At 44.5% G+C, this 21,196-nt stretch overlaps 1 protein-coding gene across 11 annotated transcripts in view; it reads right to left on the bottom strand.

Annotated features, from left to right (window-relative positions):
* The window catches only part of CACNA1E (calcium voltage-gated channel subunit alpha1 E), a 387,895-nt gene that overhangs the window by 294,866 nt on the left and 71,833 nt on the right, over positions 1 to 21,196 (bottom strand). The window lies entirely within an intron of this gene.

The following is a 21,196-nucleotide window of genomic DNA, read 5'->3' on the forward strand; positions in this document are numbered from 1 at the left end:
AGGAGAACAAAGGGACCAGACCCAAGGAGGAAATGGCCACGGAAATGCTTTGAAACCTGCCAAGACGCCTCCTCTCCCATATCTGTCTCACTATCTGCTCACTCGGGGCCTCATTTCATCCACTTTCCTGGCAATCTCCCCAAACACCCCTTCACTCCTCTCTCTCCCTCTGAGCCGGTTAATGAGGACCTGTGTCGCTCCATCTCTCCCCTTCCCGTCTAGCAGCTTCAAGACAATCATTAGGGAAATGACAAAAATAGGTTCGCTTATTGATTTATCTCTTTTACCCGATGCTCCTTCCTTCCAACGGTTGACTTGTTTCCTTAGCAACACAGCTAATTTGAGCAGCACTACTTGGCCTGCACACCTGCCATTTGTTCATTTCCTTCCTGAAGCACAGAAAGCCAGGGCAAGGAAGAGGGCTGCCCTATAGGCCACAGTTGTGGTGCTGGCTCTGCTTGTCAATGAAGCCCTGGGGACCTGCCTGGGAGAGGAGCCCTCCTCATGCCCAGACCGGCAGAGCCTTACCTGCCAACACCTCTCAGGGGTAGATCTGCAGGCACAGGGATGGGATAGATTTAGGCCTCGAGCAGCACTCCTAGGATACTCCAGGAGAAACATGCATCTTCACTACCACCAGGATGCTGATCCTAGATCCCTTCTGCTCTCAGCTGTGTCTTCTCAGAGCTGTGACATCAGAGCACACTAAGGAGATGGAATGTACTCAGAGAGGCTGAAAGGCCACCAGGGAGAGAATGCTGTGCTCTCTCTGACTCCAGGCCTAATGGAGAATCCACTTTTGTGGGGAACAGCCTGTGGCCACTTCACACACTTCCTGAAAACTCCTGGGGGAGTCTAGAATAGCCCACAGTCTCAGGGAAGGCTTGGCTCAGCCTCCTTTACCTATTTCCATCCCTCAGCCCTGGGCCAGAACACTCTCTCCCTGCAAGATCTATCTCCCTTCCTCTCCTTCCATCCCAGCTGCCTATATTTGGGGGGTCTAATTCTAAAAGATGAAAGAGTCCTCAGAAGTTGGCCTGGGCCATTCTGACAAGTGGGATGTTACTTCAAAGACAGTCAGAGGGAAGGGGCCCTGCCTAATCTGTGATTTCCTCGAGCACCACACTAGAGAGACATTTTAAATATGAACGATAATGAAATGCAGCCATCCAAGGCTTCCACACTACTTTTTTTTCTATGAGAAAAACCAGAATCTTCCCAGAGACCTACAATGCAATGGAGAAATGTAGACTGGTAATGGTAAACCAGAGCTAGGGTTCCCACTGCAAAATGTGCCCCAACATGGCACTCAAGGCAGGGAAAAGCATTGCCATCCATTCCCACAGAACCAAATACGAAATACAGAAGGTTCAAAGTCTAGAATGACCCATGAATATAAAGTCCTTCGAAAACCATAAGGTGCTATACAAATACACAGTCATTTTTATTATTCTACCAAATTACTCTTTAAGCATCTGCTGTGACTCTAAGCTTTGGGATAAGCAACTGTTAGTGGTCACAGCCTCTGGGAGGGGGCTGGCTGGCTGCAACCGAGAGCTGACACTGAAGAGACCCACTGCAATAAAGAATTTAAAAAATATAAATATGGTAATGGGCCTCCAGGAAGACAGCAAAGACATTTGGCCCCAGAACCCCTAGGGAACATGGAAAGCACATCCAAATACCAGTCCCCAGGGGAGGATTTATGAAGCTGATGGCTCTGATGCAATCTCTCCCAGTGATTAGAAGGGGCATTAATCACACCCAAGGCCAGGGCTAAGAACAGGAGGGATTGAACCATCACAGAAGTCCGGCTCCAGCTCCTACAGACCCTGATGGAAATGCAGTGAGATCATGCTGGTGAGATCACATCCTCCTTGCCTGGGTTGCTAAGAACGATACATCTGTCCTGGAGGGACCAATAACATTGAAGAGACAAGCCCTTGTGCCTCAAACCCAGACGTGGCCAGAGCCACCACTATGATTTCCACCAAGTTGTCTGCACCCCTCCTCACCTTCTTTACCCTTCCTAGAGGCAGGAATAGCTGTCTCCTGGCCTGCTCATACAGGCCACGCATGCAGGTCTTCAACCCTTCAGATCAAAAAGAAAATTTAAACTGCACCCTGTTAAAACAGACCTGGGGCCAGCTCTCCTTCCTGCAGGGATGCCTTACTTTTTGTTCAGGTCATGGTATGGAAGTGAAAGCAAGTATGAGATAAAAAGATGAAGATCTAAGAGGGCCCCCTAATGCCTCTCCAGAAGCCTTCTCCTGCTCACCCCAACCCGCCCAGGTGAAAGGCCAGGTTAAGAGCTAAGCTGAGGTGCAAGGAACCTGGCTCAGAGGCTAATGTGCTCCTGGATGGGCTCCTTCCAGACTTCTTTGCACTTGCTCCTGCAGCTGACCTAGCAGAACAACGTAGCCCAAAGACTAATCCAGAAAAGGGAATAGACTGAAGGGTTGGCGTTCTGAGAGACTACAGATGAATTTTTCAATTTCCTGAAAGACAATGTTAATCATCTCAACTTATCAATGCATGAACCACTCTCATATCTGGAGCCAGTCACACCCTCGATTCCATTTCCTTCTCTTGTCTCAGTCCTTAATTTTAGGTTTCCGGCCTCTGTCCTGGACTGATCAGCAGAGGCTGGACCACACATCCCCACCGAAGGTCAGGAGGACTCAACACCTGTGCTTCTCCACATGACAGAGAGCAGTGCAAAGGGTGAAAATCTGGAAATTCACGCAGTATCTCCTCCTCCCGCTCTGCCCCCATGACAGGAAAATGCACTGTTACCAAGCAGAGGAGAATGTGGTAGAAGGCTCTGCAGACTTCATGCTGTCCCATTTCACTAGCTCACCGCTTTCCTTATCACATTTTTTTCTTGCCACCCAACTTCGTCTTTAAAAAAAAAAGATCAGATTGAAAAACCAAACCCCTTTTCTTTTTTTAAAACAAAACAAAACAAAACAAAAATGTATCATGTGACTTCCAGCCTTAACATCAGTTTTTTAACTTTGGTTTCCATGGTGGTGGGATGCAACCTGCCATCACCATGACAACAGCTGCTTCTGTTCAAATTCACCATCTGACAGGCAGTCCTGAACACACATACACACCTCTCCCATTCTCTCTCTCGCTCGCTCTCTGTCAAGAAGATGGAAATGCCATTACACCTACTCCTAAAGACTTAAATCCTATGAATGAAAGACAAAGAAAGCAATATTGAGAATATAGCAAAGAGGCAAAGACCTCCCCTCCCCCAAAAGGCTCTCTCTTGCTTGCACAGGCCCACTGTTCTCCTATGGAAGTCAATAGACTCAGTTACTCAACAAAAAAGATCCCTAGCATTATCCTTTTAACGTTGGTTGTGAAGGAAGCCACATTCAACCTTCCACTGACTGCTATCAGACCAAAAAACTTTCCTAACTCCCATATCCCCGACTCTATACAAGATGATCGAAAAGAAGCTCACATTATTGTGAATTTGGCTAACCAATCCTGAGCTCAGCTCCAGACTCATCTGAGCTCCAATTCCAAGAGAATGGGGAGTGGCAGTCCTGAGGAACTAACAGCACCAGCCTTCTTCCTTCTTCTGCCTCAGTTTCAGTCAGGTGGATACGTCTTAACAAATCTACTTGGTACATGTCTGATTCAGTCCCAGGCTCAGAATACTGTCATTCAATACACAGTTTTGGTGATCAGGGGACAGATGATTGAACACTACAGCAAAGGGAAGAAAGAAAGTGGTAATATTAAAAGCCTCTGGAAGAAAACAAAATAGCAGCAGGAAAATGACCTGTTTCAGAAACCACAATCTGTGTTTTGATGCTACTCTGACAAATTCGAGCCCATCAAGAGTGCTGGCAGCAGCGCACATTGTAGGGAAAGAAGAATGTGGGCTGCCACCAGCAACCACACCCAAGACTATCCACTAACTTCACATCCACACTTGCTTCGTGGGGTGACACATAGTACCCGAATGTACAAAGAAAATGAAAAGGCTTTTATGCAAGAGTCCACAGATCATCTGTGAGAGAATTTTTGTTTTCCTTTGAAAACCCAGCAAGTGTACCCCAGTGTTCAAAGACACCCACTGAGCTTCCAAACCATATGAGAAAATGTTAAAGGCACTAAGGATATACAGCTTGGGAAGGGAAATTTTGAGAGAGATGGCATAGCTGTTTTCAAATATCTGAAGGACTAGCTTATAGTGTGGGCTAGGCACTAAGTCATCCTGGAGGGTAAGATCAAAGGGGAGAACAGCCACCCACAGGCAGATGTGTGGGGAGACAGAAGAGCAGCTTCACTCTTCCACAAGGGAATGGACGAGTTTGTTAAGAAGTCAGCTGAATGTTGTACTAATAAATGTTTAACAACCAGTCTCTCTAAAGGATGGGAAGCCCTGGTGTATAGCATTTGCCAGTTTCTGGAGTATAAATACTCCCTCCACAACTAATTTTAAGCTCCCAACTTGACAGTGTTGCAAAGATACACATAAGGAGCACGTAAGAGCTAGCCCTAGCCAGTTCCAACACACCACTTACTGCAAGTTCTATGTCTCCAGGAGACTTTTAAGGATATCGAGGAGGAGATTCTTGTATTTGATCACTGAACTGGATGAACACTTGTTCTAATGAAGAGTTAACAAATGGATAGGAAGCAACTTCAACGAGTCTTCAGTCGCTTGTTCAAGGGCCTTCTGGGTCACCATGACTCACTCTGTCCCTCACCTTCAAGCTGTCCACTTAGCTAGACCTGCATTCATGAAGTCTGAGCATCACCCTGATCAAAGAAGGCTGGCACCTGTGCAGCTGGATATGTGCCAGAAACAGCACAGGTGAATGGTTTGCCAGTGTCATGAGTCATGATACTTGATTAATCACCTCAATCTCTCAGGTTGAAGTCTGGGATACCCAGGGGCTCCTGCTATTTCACCATGGCCTGCAAAAGAACTGAGAGGAATCGGCCAATACACACGATGAAAGCATAAGAGACAAAAACATATGGGAGAACATAGGACATATGAGAAAGCATAAGAGAACAAAAACATATTAAGAGCTGAGCTTTTTACCTGAAGGAGGTAAAATCTCACCTCTCATTCTAGAAGATCATTGGATCTCGGCCTTGGCTGCACACAGAATGACCTGGGAAGCTTTTAAAAATTAAGGATATGGGTATCCTATCTCTAGAAATTCTGATTTGTCTCAGGTACCATCTGGGCACTAGCATTTCTAGAAGTTCCCACACTGATTCTAATGCAGCAAGGGTAAAGAATACTGCCAGAGATGCTGGAGGCCATGAAACCTAATGGTATCCTCAACTCAAGTGAGATAACAAAAGGAGAAACTAGACTCCAGGAAGCACAGAGGTAAGAACCGGAAGATGCCTTAGAGTTCTATTAACAGTCCCATTACTTTCATTTCACAGATGTAGATAACTGAGCTCTGAGGTGGAGGGAGACTTTTCCAGAGCCAGGACTACAAACCTTTCTGGATTCATAGTCCCACACCCTGAAAAGCTTAGGAATCTATTATCAGAACAGTCAATTAAACTCCCCGGTTTCTTGACTTGAACTGAGTATTCTAAAGGAAAAGGATCTTTTTATTTGAATTTACTTCCTCCATCTGCAAACTACTCAATTGTTCTCAAGAGCATATTTCTTAAGGTAGAGTCTGGATAGGAAGGGAACTTTCCTAAGGCCACTTAAGAGTCCAGAAAACATTCCAAGATAAGCGCTTGTGGGAGCATCCATTCTTCCATATGCTAAGACATGGCCTTGGTTTTTGACTGGGGAGAAGTCCATTACCTACTGAGTACAGTATTATCAATTCATAAAGTTGTCCAGCAACTCATAAAGGATTCTCTATAGCAACAATTTTTGGGAAAGGAGAACATTAACCATTGTTCTGAATCACTGCTTCCCATTCTCGTTGGATTAGTGCTGGTTGGCCTCTCTTGAATTAACCTTCTCTTATCCATTCCCACTCCTTAATTAAGTCTGTTCTTATTAATCACAATCCCTATGTCTAGCCTCCTATGCCCCAATCCAAGACAAACACAAAACACATACTTACTAATAAAATGATGAGAAGGGGCTAGAAGGAAGATGACTAAGCAGAGAAAGGGTACCAAGGAAAGAAAAAAGGAAATGTGATCAAAAGATCCCTGGACTTAAGAGTCAGGAGCCCCAGGTCCTAGTTCCTGCATTGCCATTTACTAAGAGTTTCTCTTGGGTCACTGTTACTACAATAAACTATTATTCTGTGGTGCTAACAGACAATAAGATGGGAAAATAGTAAAGAATAAAAGAGGAGTTATCTATTACTACAATTGAGAGAAGCCATCTTCAGTGAAGCTATTAAAGAGGAAATCTAACAATAACATCCAAAATGGAACTCCTGGCACACCTAGGAATACCTTGAAAGTGTCCAAAACCAATGGAAATGTTTCTATATGTTCAAGGAGCTCCATTGCAAGCTGAGTTGGCCAAAAATTTCACTAAAAGATAGCTAGAATCTTCATAATGGTGGCCGGGGGTGAATGTAAAGCTGCTTTTCTATAAGCCCATTGTAAGCCTTTTCTACACTCTCTGTAAGAGTCTGAGAGTCTTCCATTGCCTTCCTGTCCTCCCAACTCCCATTTCCTTAAAAATCTGCAAAGGCAGAAGCATTCAGTAAGATGAAAGTTCAAGAAAGAGTCATTAAAGTTGACTCGTCCACATAATAACTTATGGGCATCCCAGGAAACAAGAGACTTCTTTGAGGGCTGGAAAAAAAAAAGAAAATTGACTTTACATGCTAATATCGAAAGGAGAGGAAGAATTGGCATTTCCAAATCAAAGGTCCTCTGCAGAATGATGAAGTATGGCGGTGGAGCTTTTGGTGAAGGGAAAACAAAACAGCAAAATGCCCCAATTCCAACCCAAGCTCGCATTTCTACGATACACGGCAAGATGTCTCAGATCCATTTAATGATGACCATGATGATGAATCTCTGCACTTCTCCCATCTATTGATCCTTTACTCTTCCATGGGTTTAGCTTCATGCCCAGTGGGTGCTACAGATACAGGCAAGCAGTTCACAGTCATCCTAAAAAGATGCTTTGTTAGAGAAGAGTGCCTGCCTGTCTCTGGTATGACCTGAGGCAGGCAGTGTGCAACAATGGAAAGAGAGCAACCAGTAGAACTGGTGAGATCACATCTACCTGTAACCTTGGACTAATCATCTGTAGTATGAGAACAACAATGTCCACTTCAGACGGAACTAAAGGATACATACGTCTCTAAAACACATACAGAATGTCACACAACAGGCATTTATTAAAACCATACTGAGGAATAGATTACTCTCATATTATACAAAAAATATATATATATGAAGGTAACAGAAAGGAAAGATGACAAGCGTTATGACTATGCAGGATTGTTCTGAAACCAGCCTCTTTCACAGTGGAAGTGTGTATAGCTGTTGGGACAGTTCTCATTTCCCACAATCTATTCCTTTGCTTTGCCCTTTTGAGCTTGTCTACTGATATTTGTAACAGTCTAAATGAGCTCAGGCTTTGTGAGCCTTTGCATTCAGGGGTGGGCATCTGTTACTCTATAATCATCACCAGGGAAAGAGGTTACTCAGAAAATATGTAACATCTTCACCTTGGGTGGGGGGGAGGCAGACAGTGATCCCCAAAATAAATAAATATATACATACATAACTCTCTTTGAGAAGGGAGTGCTATTTTGCCAAAAGGCTCAGATCCTCTAAATGTATATGGGCCCATATTCCCCAGACCTGCTCCCTCCTTGTGTTACCACACCCACCCACCCATCCCACCTCCAGACAAGCCCACGCCCTTCAACTGCTCCTCATATCAACAGATCAGGAGAACACATGCATCCTTGTAACATCCATATGGCTCAGTTATTCACAAACACATGCAAACACAATCCAAAGTTAGCAGAGACAAGAGGCAATTCCTTTAATATTTTTTAGGTTCACTCCTTAATTTCTTTCAAATCTTTCACCTGGTTTCCAGAAGCCAAGTAGTAAATCATAGTTCTCCACTCCCATCCACAGCTGTAGCCAGTGCCCTCAGGGAAGACGTCCTCCAGTATCCTATCTGACTAGGATAGGATACCTTCATCATAATACCTTCATCAAACTCATTAGGCACCAACTCATGGAGGTTCCTCCTCCCTCACATCCCTCTAACTCTTATAGAATCTTCTTCCACAGTTGATGGAGTTCAATCCTTCTCTAACAGAACAGAGATGGAGACCCAGAATACTCAGAAACCCAAACAGATCAGGAGTAGTTTGCCAGAAGGCCAACAACCCCTGAGAAGGAAATCTGCTCAGAGGCCAAGGTGGGACTCTAGGACAGATCCTTCCTCATGCCATCAATCTGGCCATCTGAAACTCATGGCTATCATTTTTGTACAAACAAAAATGAAATTCGCTGTGTTTATTTAAGGCTGAGGGTTCTGAAGATCTGATCTGCTTTTATGAAAAGTTTCCTGGGAGAATCCCACATCTTATTGCTCCTGAAGATACCTTTTCTGGGTTATAAATCCAGATGTATCCTTGGGGATAACATCAGTGTAAAATTGGTATTAGAAATATACAAAGAAAGACAAATTTTGATGCAGATATTTTAAAAACTTAACTTTTTAAAATTTTTTATGATAGTCACACACAGAGAGAGGCAGAGACACAGGCAGAGGGAGAAGCAGGCTCCATACACCGGGAGCCTGACGTGGGATTCGATCCCGTGTCTTCAGGATCGCGCCCTGGGCCAAAGGCAGGTGCTAAACCGCTGCACCACCCAGGGATCCCCTTTTAAAAACTTATCTTAGAGAAAAGGTAAACTCAGTAACTTTGAGATGGGAAATGAGGCTCCCGGGAAGACCATCTAGCTGCAGTGGTTGAGAGCCCAAGCTCTGAGCCAGGCTTCCAGCTTTCACTTGCTGTGTAGGTGGGCAAGGGAGTTAACCTCTCTACACTGTAATCCCCACACCGTGGATGTGGAAAAAAGAACACATACTTAACTTTATAGAACTGCCACAAGGAATCAAGGCAATAATCTGTGGGACAAACTAAGCACAGTAATCTGGCACCTCATAAATACTCAATAAATGTTAGATATATCAACACTAAGGCTTAGCATTAACATTTATCATGTTTACAAACAGCTTCCAAATACATTATTCTTGCAAGATAGGTGAACAGAGAAGGTGATTTCCCCCTCACACCTGAAATCTCTGAGGCTCACAGAGGTTGCAAAACCAACACAAAGTCACTTACATGGTACTGACGGTGCTCAGGTTAAAACCTGACAAGAGTCAGAAAAAAGGATGGGGCACCTGGGTGGCTCAGTGGTGGAGCATCTGCCTTTGGCCAGGTTGTGATCCCAGGGTCCTGGGATCGAATCCCACATTAGGTTCCCCCCAGGGAGCCTGCTTCTCCCTCTGCCTATGTCTCTGCCTCTGTGTGTCTCCCATGAATAAATAAATAAAATCTTTTTTAAAAAACGAGTCAGAAGAAAGGAGATGGTGTTATTAGAAGAATGCTTAACTGCAGAGATTTAATGTTGATTGACCCAGAGTTAACCAAATCCTAACAACTAAGCTGTAGTCACGGCTTATTACATGCCAACATTGTTCTAACATTTTATGTGTGCTATCCCATCTCATCTCAAAAATGTTATATAATACACCTTATAGGTAAAATTCCTATTTCCATTTTATGTTTGAGAAATCTGAAGCACAGCAAGGTTAAATAGTTTCCCTGAGGCACACAGCTAAAAGTTGTGGAAATGGCACCAAGATTTGAATCCAGAGACCAGCTTCTTAACCTTGACACTCTAATGCTTCCAAGCAGGGACTGGTACATCCCAACAGTAAGGTGAAGATTTCACCAGCCGGGCAATGGACTAGATGATGTCTAATATCCCTTTGCCTGCCGAGATTCTAGGCTTCGACACTTCTATTTTCTAGTAAAGAAATAAAATAGTGTCTAAGTGAGTCTCTGAAAATGATATTTTAGTGTGGACTTTGGAGAAAGTGGAACACTATATCCTAGCCTAAAATAGACATGAAATAGTCATAAAAGCATGTATTGATTCAGCAAAGCATGTGACAAGGATATCTTGCATAAAATTCTTACTGAATAAAGAAATATAAGCTGGCTAAAGAATAGTGCAGAAAAGCTGAACAGTCATTGAGCACTGACCAATGCACTAATGACAAGCGGAAGGGAGATCCCCAATCCTAACCACATTTTTATCAGTTACTCAAATGGAAGTATAAAGCACATGCTTATCCAGTCTGCAGATGATGTGGAGCTCTGGATAGAGAGCTCACTCATTCAACAGCAGAGTCTGAAGACACCATATAGTAGAAATCACTTAAATCTTGAAGTTAAACCATTCGGGTTCGAGCTCACTAGTGGTGACCTTTGGCAAGTGATTTAATTTTCTATAGTCTCAGTTTTTCTATATTTTAAATGTGGATATTATTTATCTCACTGGATTATTGTTTTATTTAAATGCAGAGAGTCTTGGGGCACCTGGGTGGCTCAGTCAGTTGGGCCTCCAATTCTTGATTTGGGCTCAGGTCATGATCTCAGGATTGTAAGATTCAGTCCCACATTGGTCTGTGCACTGAGCATGCAGGCTGTTTGGTATTCTCTCTCTCCCTCTCCTTCCCCCGCCCCTCTACCCCCGCTGCTCTTATATACACATACACATACACACACATACACACACACACACACACACACACTCTGGCATACACTCTCTCAGATAGATAGATAGAGAGATGGATGGATGGATGGATGGATGGATGGATAGATAGATAGATAGACAGACATATAGAATGCAGAGAGTCTGAAGTTTGGTGAATACTCAATGAAAGTTAGTTCCCTGTCCCCACTTGCAAAGGATCTCTATAGGAAGGACTGTTGCACCAAAAGGAGATAAAATGTACTTGAAATAAACACTGAGTCCTGAATTTAGACTCAAAAATTAAATTGAGAACAGAGTGAAAGAAAACTAACTCTGTCATCAGTTTATATAAAAGATTCAGGGTTTATAGCTGACTATGAGAGATCTCAAGTCAGACATATAATGCCACTTCTTTAAAGAAAAAAAGCTAAAAAATGTTTTTTAATTTAAACAAAATGTATTAAATGCCAGTGTTAATAAGCACTGATCTATGTTCTAGTAATTTAAAAACTAATAGATACTGTCCACTGCCTTCCAGGGATTTAAAACCAGTACTAAAGCTAAGTGGTAAGTGTCAGAATAAAGTAATAAACCAGGTGCCATATGAGAGCCCAGAGGAGGGAGTTGGTCTTACTCTGCCAAGAGAAATCAAGGAAGGCTTCAGGAAGGAAGTGACTAATGAGTATAGTCTTGAAGCCAGGAAGTCAGGGGGAGAGAGAAAGCACAGAATCTGGTGCCTTTGGACATTAGTAGCCCATTGGAACAGTTGAAAAGAAAGTGATTATTGTGGTTCAGGCAGTTTGCTACCATGTGTAGAGTAGAGCATGAGAAGCCCTGGACACCAAGGTAGGGAAACCTTGCCCAATTACAAAGCAAACAAATTACAGAGCTCAGACAGGAACTTAGGCTTCTTGACTCATTATCTATTCTTTCTACCTCTCCTGTCCTATACTGTAGACACTAGCTATAGTATGTAGCTATTTAATTTAAATTAATTAAAATTACGGGATGAGTACTGGGTGTTATTCTGTATGTTGACAAATTGAACACCAATAAAAAATAAATTTATTAAAAAAATAATAATAAAATAAAAATAAAAATTAATTAATTAATTAATTAAAATTAAATACAATTTAAAATTTAGTACTCAATCACAAAAGCCACCTATGAAGTGCTTAAAAGCCACATGGGGCTACAGGCTACTATATTAGCACAGATAAAAACATATCCATCATCACAGAAAGTTCTGGTCTATGGCACTACTCAAAGCCATAGGACCTTAAGTTAATGAGAAGTGGACTGGGTTTGTATTGCTTTACAGAACAGAAACAGGAAAAAAAAAAAACCAAGCAGGTGGAAGCTATAAGGAAGACTATTTCAATGTCCTACACCTTAACAACAAGAGTACCCCATCACTGGAAGCTTGATGGCCACCCATCAGGCTAATGTAGAAAGAGCTCCTGTATTGAATTAATGCTCTTTGGATAGAATGCTTGCATTTTACCATGGCAGTCTGGCTGATGCACTAGTGCAAACACATCTCACTAGCTCCTTCACACAGAGTTCCTGTCATACTTGTATCTAAGGGATATGATGCTGGATTGGGAGTAACTATGCCTGATGGTTCAGCATTTCAACATCCCAGAATGTGAGAATTTTCTCTTTTTAAAAGATTTTATTTATTTATTCATGAGAGACACACAGAGAGAGGCAGAGACATAGGCAGTGGGAAAAGCAGGCTCCCTGTGGGGAGCCTGATGCAGGACTCGATCCCAGAACCCTGGGACCACGACCTGAGCCATAGGCAGATGTTCAACTGCTGAGCCACCCAGTTGTCCCTAGAATGTGGGAGTTTTCCATCATAATCAGCATGGCAATCTAGGGACCCCCCGAAAATGAATCCAAATTATATGTGTATTTTTTTCAGGAAAGATGGGTGCCCAGCACCAATCAGATTTCAATAAGATTTGTGATCTCAATATAGAAAACAAATAAACTGTACTGGAGGGACCTGGCAATCCCTGTACTCTAAAAAAAGTCATCTGGATCATTGAGATGGCCACTCAGGTCATCCCTGACTCTAAGGTTCCATAGCGGAAGCATCTAAAGACAATCACCCTGCAACAGAACAGTTTCAACTCAAGCATCTCCTGACCTTGATCACTGAGAAAATAGATGGGACAGGTATAAAAGGACATGGAAACAACCCAAGGCACTAAAGTTGCAGAATTCAGTCAGGTCGGGAAAGAAAGAAGAGAATCTGTCAAACTCTTCCTGAGATGACCATTGGTAACTCTCTTGTAAATCTTAACGGCTCATTTTCAGTGACAGCCAACAGAAACAAGCACACCCAGTCAGATGTGATACCAGTTTGCCAGCTGGAGAATTTGCCCAGCAAATCCAAAGTTTGCTGAGCTATCAATCCATCTTAAAAATTATGACTTTGTTCTAATCACCACCTGGCAATGCGACAACTGTCCAGAATTCATCTCCAGGTCCTAGAGTATTTCTAAAGCTAAAAGGACTGATTTCTAGAACAATGCAGGGATTCTTTGGTTATCTGGTGTAGCTAGCTTTGATTAATTTGACAAAATTTAACAAAAAAAGTGATAACTATTCTAAATAATCGATGTGGATTATAATTTGTAAACACTCTGAACACAAGAAAATGCACACACCATTCAAATCATGTCAAACACAGTGTAATGAATCCTTCATTGGTGATATTCAGAAAACACTATGGCATTTTGTGGTGCCTAGGGGCCACTGGAACCAATCTGAATTGTTATTACACTACAGATCTCTGGATGCCAATTAATAAAGAATTATGTATAATAAAATGCCAGAAAACAAATACTGTGTGCTTTTTTCACTATCTGTGTTGGGTAATACAGAAACTGGAGTGAACCATAGCATGATCGTGAAATAGATCATGGTTGTTTTTTACAACTTCCAAATTCCCATGCAATGACCCCACCAGCCACCCAGTGTCCTCACTACCTCCTCGCAGCCTCCTCTCCCCACCCCACAGCTACCCCTGGTCCTATAGGTCCAGGTCAGTGCAACCCTAGGCATATAAGAGATACTTCACTGATGCTTTCCGTTGACCAATAGTAACCACTTAATTAAATCATCTAAAAAAAATTGTACCGGATACTCAGTGTGAGCCAGTATTGCACTAGGTGTGGAAATTAATTAGGGGCATGTCCTATGCCGGTTCTCGGAGGAGGCTGCTTTCAATTATACGGTGTTAATGCCACGTAGTAGCTATGATATCCCTGCTCCCAATATCATCTGCATTTTGACAGAGAAATCCTGAAGCCTCACTACCTGAACCCAAAGATAACAGCAAGACTTCAGGCTGAGAGATGAGAGAAATTTGGGTTGGAGACTCTCCTCAGTGATTTGCAAAACCGGCCTTCTCTGAAGGCACTGCTGGGCAGATAATGAAATCATGCCCAACAGTGGTTCTCGGAGTATGGTTTCGAGGACGGCAGCATCAGCATCACCTTGGAGCTTGTGACAAATGCAAATTCCCAGGCCCTGCTTCAGACCTACTGAATCTGAAACTCTGGCAGTAGGGTCCAGAACTCTGTATTTAATAAGTCCATTCCGTAGATTCTGAGACCCACTAAGCTTCAAAGAACCAGTGATGTAGATGAAATGGGCAGTGCATATGTATGACTTCAGCACAAAGAAACTGAGGAATTAGCCTTGATGCTGATGTTCCTTCCAGTCACCTGCTAGAAGGAACAGTCACTGACAAAATAGTAGCAAAACAATTCCCAACAGCACACAGCTGGAAATTGCCAGGACGCTGGTGAGTGACTGTTGAAAATCCATTTCATGCTTTTTGACTCTGACCAGCCCCATGAGACGATGGTGTGGAAATTGAGAAAGAGGCACCGAAAGTTTGAAACACTTCAAACATACAGCCACATCGAAGATTGAGAAAAGCTTATGAGGGCTAGTTTTCCTTCCCGTCCCGGTTTTCAGAGCCTCTTCTCTGGGTGGATGAGCCACACACAGTGCCTTGCATCTCAGCCACAGAAATTACCAGAGTCTGATTACCACAAACCTCAGTTCTTGACATTAACCAGAGCGTTTCTTCCTTTCCCCTATCATCTGCTACCCACTGGTCAGTCACATCCTCTTCATCCCTTCTCTAAAGGGAAGGGGATTATACAGACACCCTGCTCTAGGCTTTAATGGCAGAAGCCTTTAGAAAGTGAAGGCATATATCTGACACAGGCTCTCCAAATTCTCCAGGGATGGGGGGGAACAGATGCAGCACAAATGCAGCACGACCAAATACAGCAAAAAATACAGCCTCAAAATTATGCAGAGTTGTAATGGTAATTCAAAGCAACTACCCACAGGCAAAAGACCACACTTGGCACAGGTGGCACACAGGGCCTCTCCCTGAAGCCCTTCACTGGCTGGACCACAGGATCCTGTAGCTGGAGGCCAGCCTGGAGTCAACCACATTCCCAAGCCCCGCCCACCTGCCTTGGGGATCAACTACCACTTTAAAGATGAGGTTTTTTTTTTTTTTTTCTTTTTTGGAAATATTCAAGAGGACTAAGAGTGGAACTGCTTAGTCTTACAAATTTGGAACCCAAAGTACAATAAAAAAAGACACTCTGAAGAAGTACCCACTGCTCTGCCAGTGTCTTGGATAACTGACACTTTTGAGTCATTCAGTGTGGTTCTCCTTAACCTGGCCCATTTCTCGCTCTTAAGGACACATGTCCTGGCCGCTCCTCGCTTTCCAGAAATGGTGACGTAGTGGAGGTGGAGGAGGGGGTAGGGTTCATCAGAGTGGACAGCCAAACACACCAAAGATACAGGGAATGGAAAATCAAGTAAACGTACCTGGGCTATTCAGTAAGCAAAAATACTCCATGGACATCTCCCTAATGTAGGACTAACACATAAGAGGCCACCAGGCTGGAGAAGCCTGAAAACTCAGTGCTGTACTTTCTGTCCTTAAATGAGAGTGATGCTGGAAACATGCTGGTGAGCCTACACACAAGCCCTTGCTGTTCAGGTTCAGAATGCCTGGGAGGGGAAGTGCTCCCACGGGTCACTGGCATCTTTTTCCCTCCTTGAAGGAGACTGCTTTAAAAGCCACATCATGGTGATGATGTCAGAGGTGATTGGGGAGTGGTACACATTCACTTCAGGGGCTGCTCAGTCCTTCGAATTCCTAAGTGGATTCCCACTGAAATTTGAAAAGAATTATAGAAGCCTCCTTAGCACTGTGGTTCAGCATTTATGAGCATGAAGACCTGCAATGACAAGAGCAGCCAGGCCGACAAGTACTCGCGGACATAAATATCTTCAGTTAACCATGTTCTCTGAAGAGAGGGGAGTAGCTGCATATTGATGGGGCACCCAAATGTAACAGGACTGGGTAGGTGGCAGTCATTATAAAAGCAGCAAGAAACAGCATGTTAGAAGAGAGCTTTCCCCCTCCCCCGCTACCTTTCTCTTGCGTCCCAGTCCCACTGCAAAACACAGAAGATGTAGTGGGAAAAGTCCATCTGTGAAGCTGGTTCACGGCAAGAGACCTTGCTTATATCGAGAGGTAGATAAATAACCTTCCTTTTCTGAAAATCCTTGGGAAAACCCACACATATAATGAATTATTCACAAAGGCTGAACCTAAAAATGAGAGAGAGAGAGAGATACAGAAAGATGGAAAAGGGACAGTGAAAAAGAAAAAGTTTCTCTCCTTTAATAAAAAAGTATTCATCACAGTCACGTCCAGGCTCTTCCTGTCACATCTGTGCAGTCAGTGATAAGCCGCGCTCGACCAGCAGCATGGCCTCTGCCGGCTGGCTTCCGGGCACTGGAAACCTGCAGCTTCCTGGGCAGCCCTGCAAACAGAAGGGAGGGCCACTGGGCTGCTGGTGGAAGCCAAGGAGTCAAGGGTTTGCAGGAGTTCTGACAGCTTAGCAAATCTTGGCTCTGTTCTATTTTAACTAAGGACATGAAGATGGAAGGAAACCAGATGTTCCTATAAAGAGGGGGAAAAGCGGCAGAGTTTGAGAGGGGGGAAAAACCCTACATTTTATACAGCAACAGCCAAAAAGAGATCAGCAATTCTGGATGGAGCAAATCATTCCAAACTCTGGATCCTTCAGAAGAGAAAAAAGACCTGTTCTCATTATTTCCCTCCTCCTCCTTTAACTCATGGTGTGCATTCCACCTATTGTGGGGAAAGCAAGGGAAGGGAAGTAGAGGAATGGTGACATGCAAACCAACAGACAAAACTATCACGTCCAAGATATTTTCGTCTCCATCCTCCAGTCATTTCATTTCTGTCAAACTCCTTCACTCCAGCTTGCTTTCCAGGCTACATCCCAATTACAACTGGTCCCCACAACAAGTCAAAAGCCTGGTTTCAGGAGGAAACATTACCCACAACTCATTTCAAAGACAAAGTCCATGGACAATGTGGAGACAGTCCTGGGAGGCTCAGAAAGTGAAGAGCTTTCTCTAGCAGCCGCAAGGCCAGTTACAGTCACTACCCACTTCATATCGTCTGCATCTGTGCCCAGGTACATGGAAGATGCGAAGTCTTTCTGTATTATGTTATCATAGGATATAATTACAGACTTTGTCCTTGTTAGCTGCCACCCTCTGCCCTAATCGAGGCACTCTGACTCATGATCCATTAGTGTTACATCAAACCTGAAATTCTTGCCAAGATTACAGTCTACTATCCTGCAAGGTGCTGTATATTTATAGGCAACCAGAGCAGGAGAAAAGTTTATGCCAAAATGGGAGATGGGAGAACTAAAGCTTTCAGTAATCTTCATGGAAACCCTCCAAAAGAAATAGGCAATTTACAGTGGGAAATTTACCACAATAAAGCACATAACCTCCAACCCAGAGCTAGAGTTTTTTGAGGTTACAGTAAAATTCTCTGCAACAAGAAATCATAGAAGAATATCTACAAGTTCATTATAATGAGCTTTCAACCTTTTGACGTCTTAGCAGCTGCAAACACGTTTGATCTTCCTACTTTAGATCCCCTACATTTCTGCATGAAACATGGGATCCCTTGCTGAGATGACCCACGCCATGAATGGGGGAAAAAATCTCCCACTGCCCATCAATGGCACAGATTCACCAACTCAGACATCTCATTTCTTCCCCTCATCCTCTGGACCTAAAAAAGGGGAAGGAAGTATGGGACATCTCACAAACCATGAGGGAGACCTTGTGTGTGTCCACAGAGTAACTGAGCCTGGGCATGGAAGGGTGAGAGCTGGTAAGCATATGGCACAGTGAACGTGCGATGACATTCAGAGCAGGCAATTCCCTGAGAAAGAATCCTTTTGTTCCATCTATTAGATGAGCAAAAAAGGAATGGAGGAATCATATAAAATGTAATATCACATTTTAAATCAGATTAGCATTTTCAAAAAGGTTATGGTATCCACTGCAGAGAAGAGTGCCATAAGAAAATAAAATTATCTCCCTATGCAGATGTAGCTTCCAAGAAAAATGAAACACATTCAGAGTGGGCTGTAACTTACCACCATCTTTCATGCCAAATCTGGGTTATCTTGGGCATTTCTTTCCATAGGAACTAGACTTTCCCTATTAAATAACTGGAAAAGATTACCGCAACCACCCACCGAAGTCAGAGGGTCCTACAAGTATAAATTAAATAATTCCTTTCCCTTAACTGATCTTTTCAGGACAATTTGTTACAGACCAGTACTATGCAGCGTGAAGAGAAGCTAACACAGCACAAAGAAGTGCTCATTTCCTCCTAGCTCCACAGTGACTTTCTGCAGCCCATAAAAGATGTGTATGTCTCAAAGACTAGTGCACAAATAATCAAAGTCTTCAAGTATATTACATGTTTGTAAATCAGTTCAAAGCAAGAGGTCTTAACCCATTTTCTGAACAATCTTCCTTCCCCCCCCCCCCAACAATACCTGGCCCTTACAAACAGTAGAGAAGCACTTCTTAAACTTTAATATGCATACTAACTACCTGGGGATCTTATTAAAATGCAGATTCTGATTCAGTAAATCTGAAGTGGGGCTCAGGGTTCCGAATTTTTAACAGGCCCCCAGGTGATGGGGATGTTGCTCTTTGCTCTGAGAGGCAAAAATCTAGAAGATTTCCTTCACCTAAAACTAAGACCTCTCTCTCCCTTCTGGGAGAATTTTGCTGAAATTTCTGAAGGACCCCATTAAACATTATATGGTCCCATTCATTTGGGGAATGTAAATAATAGTGAAAGGGAATAGAAGGGAAGGGAGAAGAAACGGGTAGGAAATATCAGAAAGGGAGACAGAACATGAAGACTCCTAACTCTGGGAAACAAACTAGGGGTGGTGAAAGGGGAAGAGGGCGGAGGGTGGGGGTGAATGGGTGACGGGCACTGAAGGGGGCACTTGACGGGATGAGCACTGGGTGTTATTCTGTATGTTGGCAAATTGAACACCAATAAAAAATAAATTTATTATTAAAAAAATAATAAATAAATAAAACAATCCCCCAATAATAGCAGAAAAAAAAATACAGCTAGCGCTTACTGGGTAATTAGGCAGTGTTGCAGGAACCTGACGTATGTAACCTCATTTAATTCTCCCACTAACTCAGGATTATCAACCTCATTTTACAGATTAGGAAACTGAGTCACAAAGTAAGGAAGTAACTTTTCAAGGTCACGGAGCCGGTGAAAGGAACGGGGTTTGAACGCAGCCTGGCTCCCAAGTTTTCAGGTAACCACTGCTCACACTGACTGCCGATAAGAAAAAGGGAGAGACTTCCCGAAGCTGGATGTCTAGGTCGTCAGGAAAGTGAGACTAGGCTCTCAGATGCAGTATTGGAGAAAACGCAGGACACACAGAAGCGCAATGTTGCCACATGTCACCACCAGAGGGAATATATATATTTGTCAGTCACGTTGCACAGCCAAGAGAGAAAAAGCAAACGTGGTGCATTTTAAATTTTCCAACCGGGCTCCTCTACACACCTTAGCAGATGTTCTCTGAACACTGTTAGAACAGCCTACATGCTGTAGAACCACTGCGAAACTTCCAACTACGAGGACAGAAGAGCCCACTGGGACCCGGCCGTCAGCCAAGGCACGGAGTCCCGCTGCTGAAATCAACTCGCTATTCTCTCCTTTGACTCTCTCTGGTCCATCTTGGCCCAAGACGAGGGAAGGGCGGGGTAAAAGCCGCTGTCGCACCTTGCACGCTCGCTCGCAACGCCTGGTAGAAAGGCGGTGTCTTTGCAACGGAAGAGAAAGCGTGAATAGCACCAGCCGCGTGGTCTAGGGACCCTGCTTGGTTTCCCAGCCCCGGAGCCCGGGCCCCGCCGGAGGTGCCCGAGGTGCTGAACCCGGCCGGGCGGAGCCACGGACGCCTGGGGAGTTCCAGTGGCGCTGTCCTAGGTGCCAGCGATGGCTGCTGGCACACGGTGCCACCCGCGGCGCGGCCGGGTGGCTTTGTCTAAGGCCAGGAAACTGAAGGGCGCCTGTCTGAGTAAACATGCCCCTGAGAGAGGGGCACAGTAAAGCAGCACCTGGAGGGTGGGGAATTCTAGAGAACTGTAGAAGGCGGACGGCGGGGGAGCCGGGCCCCGCTGGGGAAATCAGTAGAGATCTGCCTAGAGAAGGGTCTGCAGCCGCAGCACGCAACATAAGGGGATGTGTCCGCTTTGTGCAGCGCACCGGCAGGCGGGACTTCGGGGACCGGACCCTTCCTCCTCCCCGATACCCCCACCCTGGAGACGTTTAACTCTGGGACCGAATGACCCCGAATCACTCTGGGGGGGTGGAAGGAGGGTGGAAGGAGAAGGAGAGTGCAGAGAGGAGGAGAGAGGAAGCCCAGCCAGGGGTGGTTGTGGGAGGATTTGAGCAGCAGCAGCAGCCGAAGAATATCTGCTTAGAGATGCTCCTCCGTTTCTAATGAGGGGTGCTGCCTAGAAGCACCAAGCGCCAGCCAATCGCAGTGCTGCTGAGGCAGGGAACTAGGGGAGGAAGGAGGGGAAGGCCAGAGACTGGGGTGGGGGGTAGTAGGGAGATGCCCAGGCCCTGGGGGAAGCGAGCCACGTGCCTCACTGATACTAGAGACCCAATGCAGCTCCAGCTGCCTCACTGCTGCACACCTGGAGGGTGGGGGTGGGGAGAGAGGAGGACAGAGAAGAGGAGGAGCCTCCTTTGCAGGTGCATCCGTCCCAAGAAATCTCTTAACACAAGCATCAAAGTCCCACGTCTCCAAGCCTACCCCCATATTAACACCACCCCCCTGGCTTGCTTCCTACCAAGCACCCTCCCCACCCCCACCAACCCGCAATTCCTAAAGACCTTGCCAGATGCCCAAATTCTTAGTGAAGAACAAGGCAGCGAGATGCCTAATCAGCAGCCTGCATTTGGTGCACTTGATTAAACCGGCAAAGAAGCTCCTTCCATGCCTGTTCACCCTGACACGGCCAC

Source organism: Canis lupus, chromosome 6 (assembly GCF_048164855.1).
Source record: "Canis lupus baileyi chromosome 6, mCanLup2.hap1, whole genome shotgun sequence".
NCBI classification, from domain to species: Eukaryota; Metazoa; Chordata; class Mammalia; order Carnivora; family Canidae; genus Canis; species Canis lupus.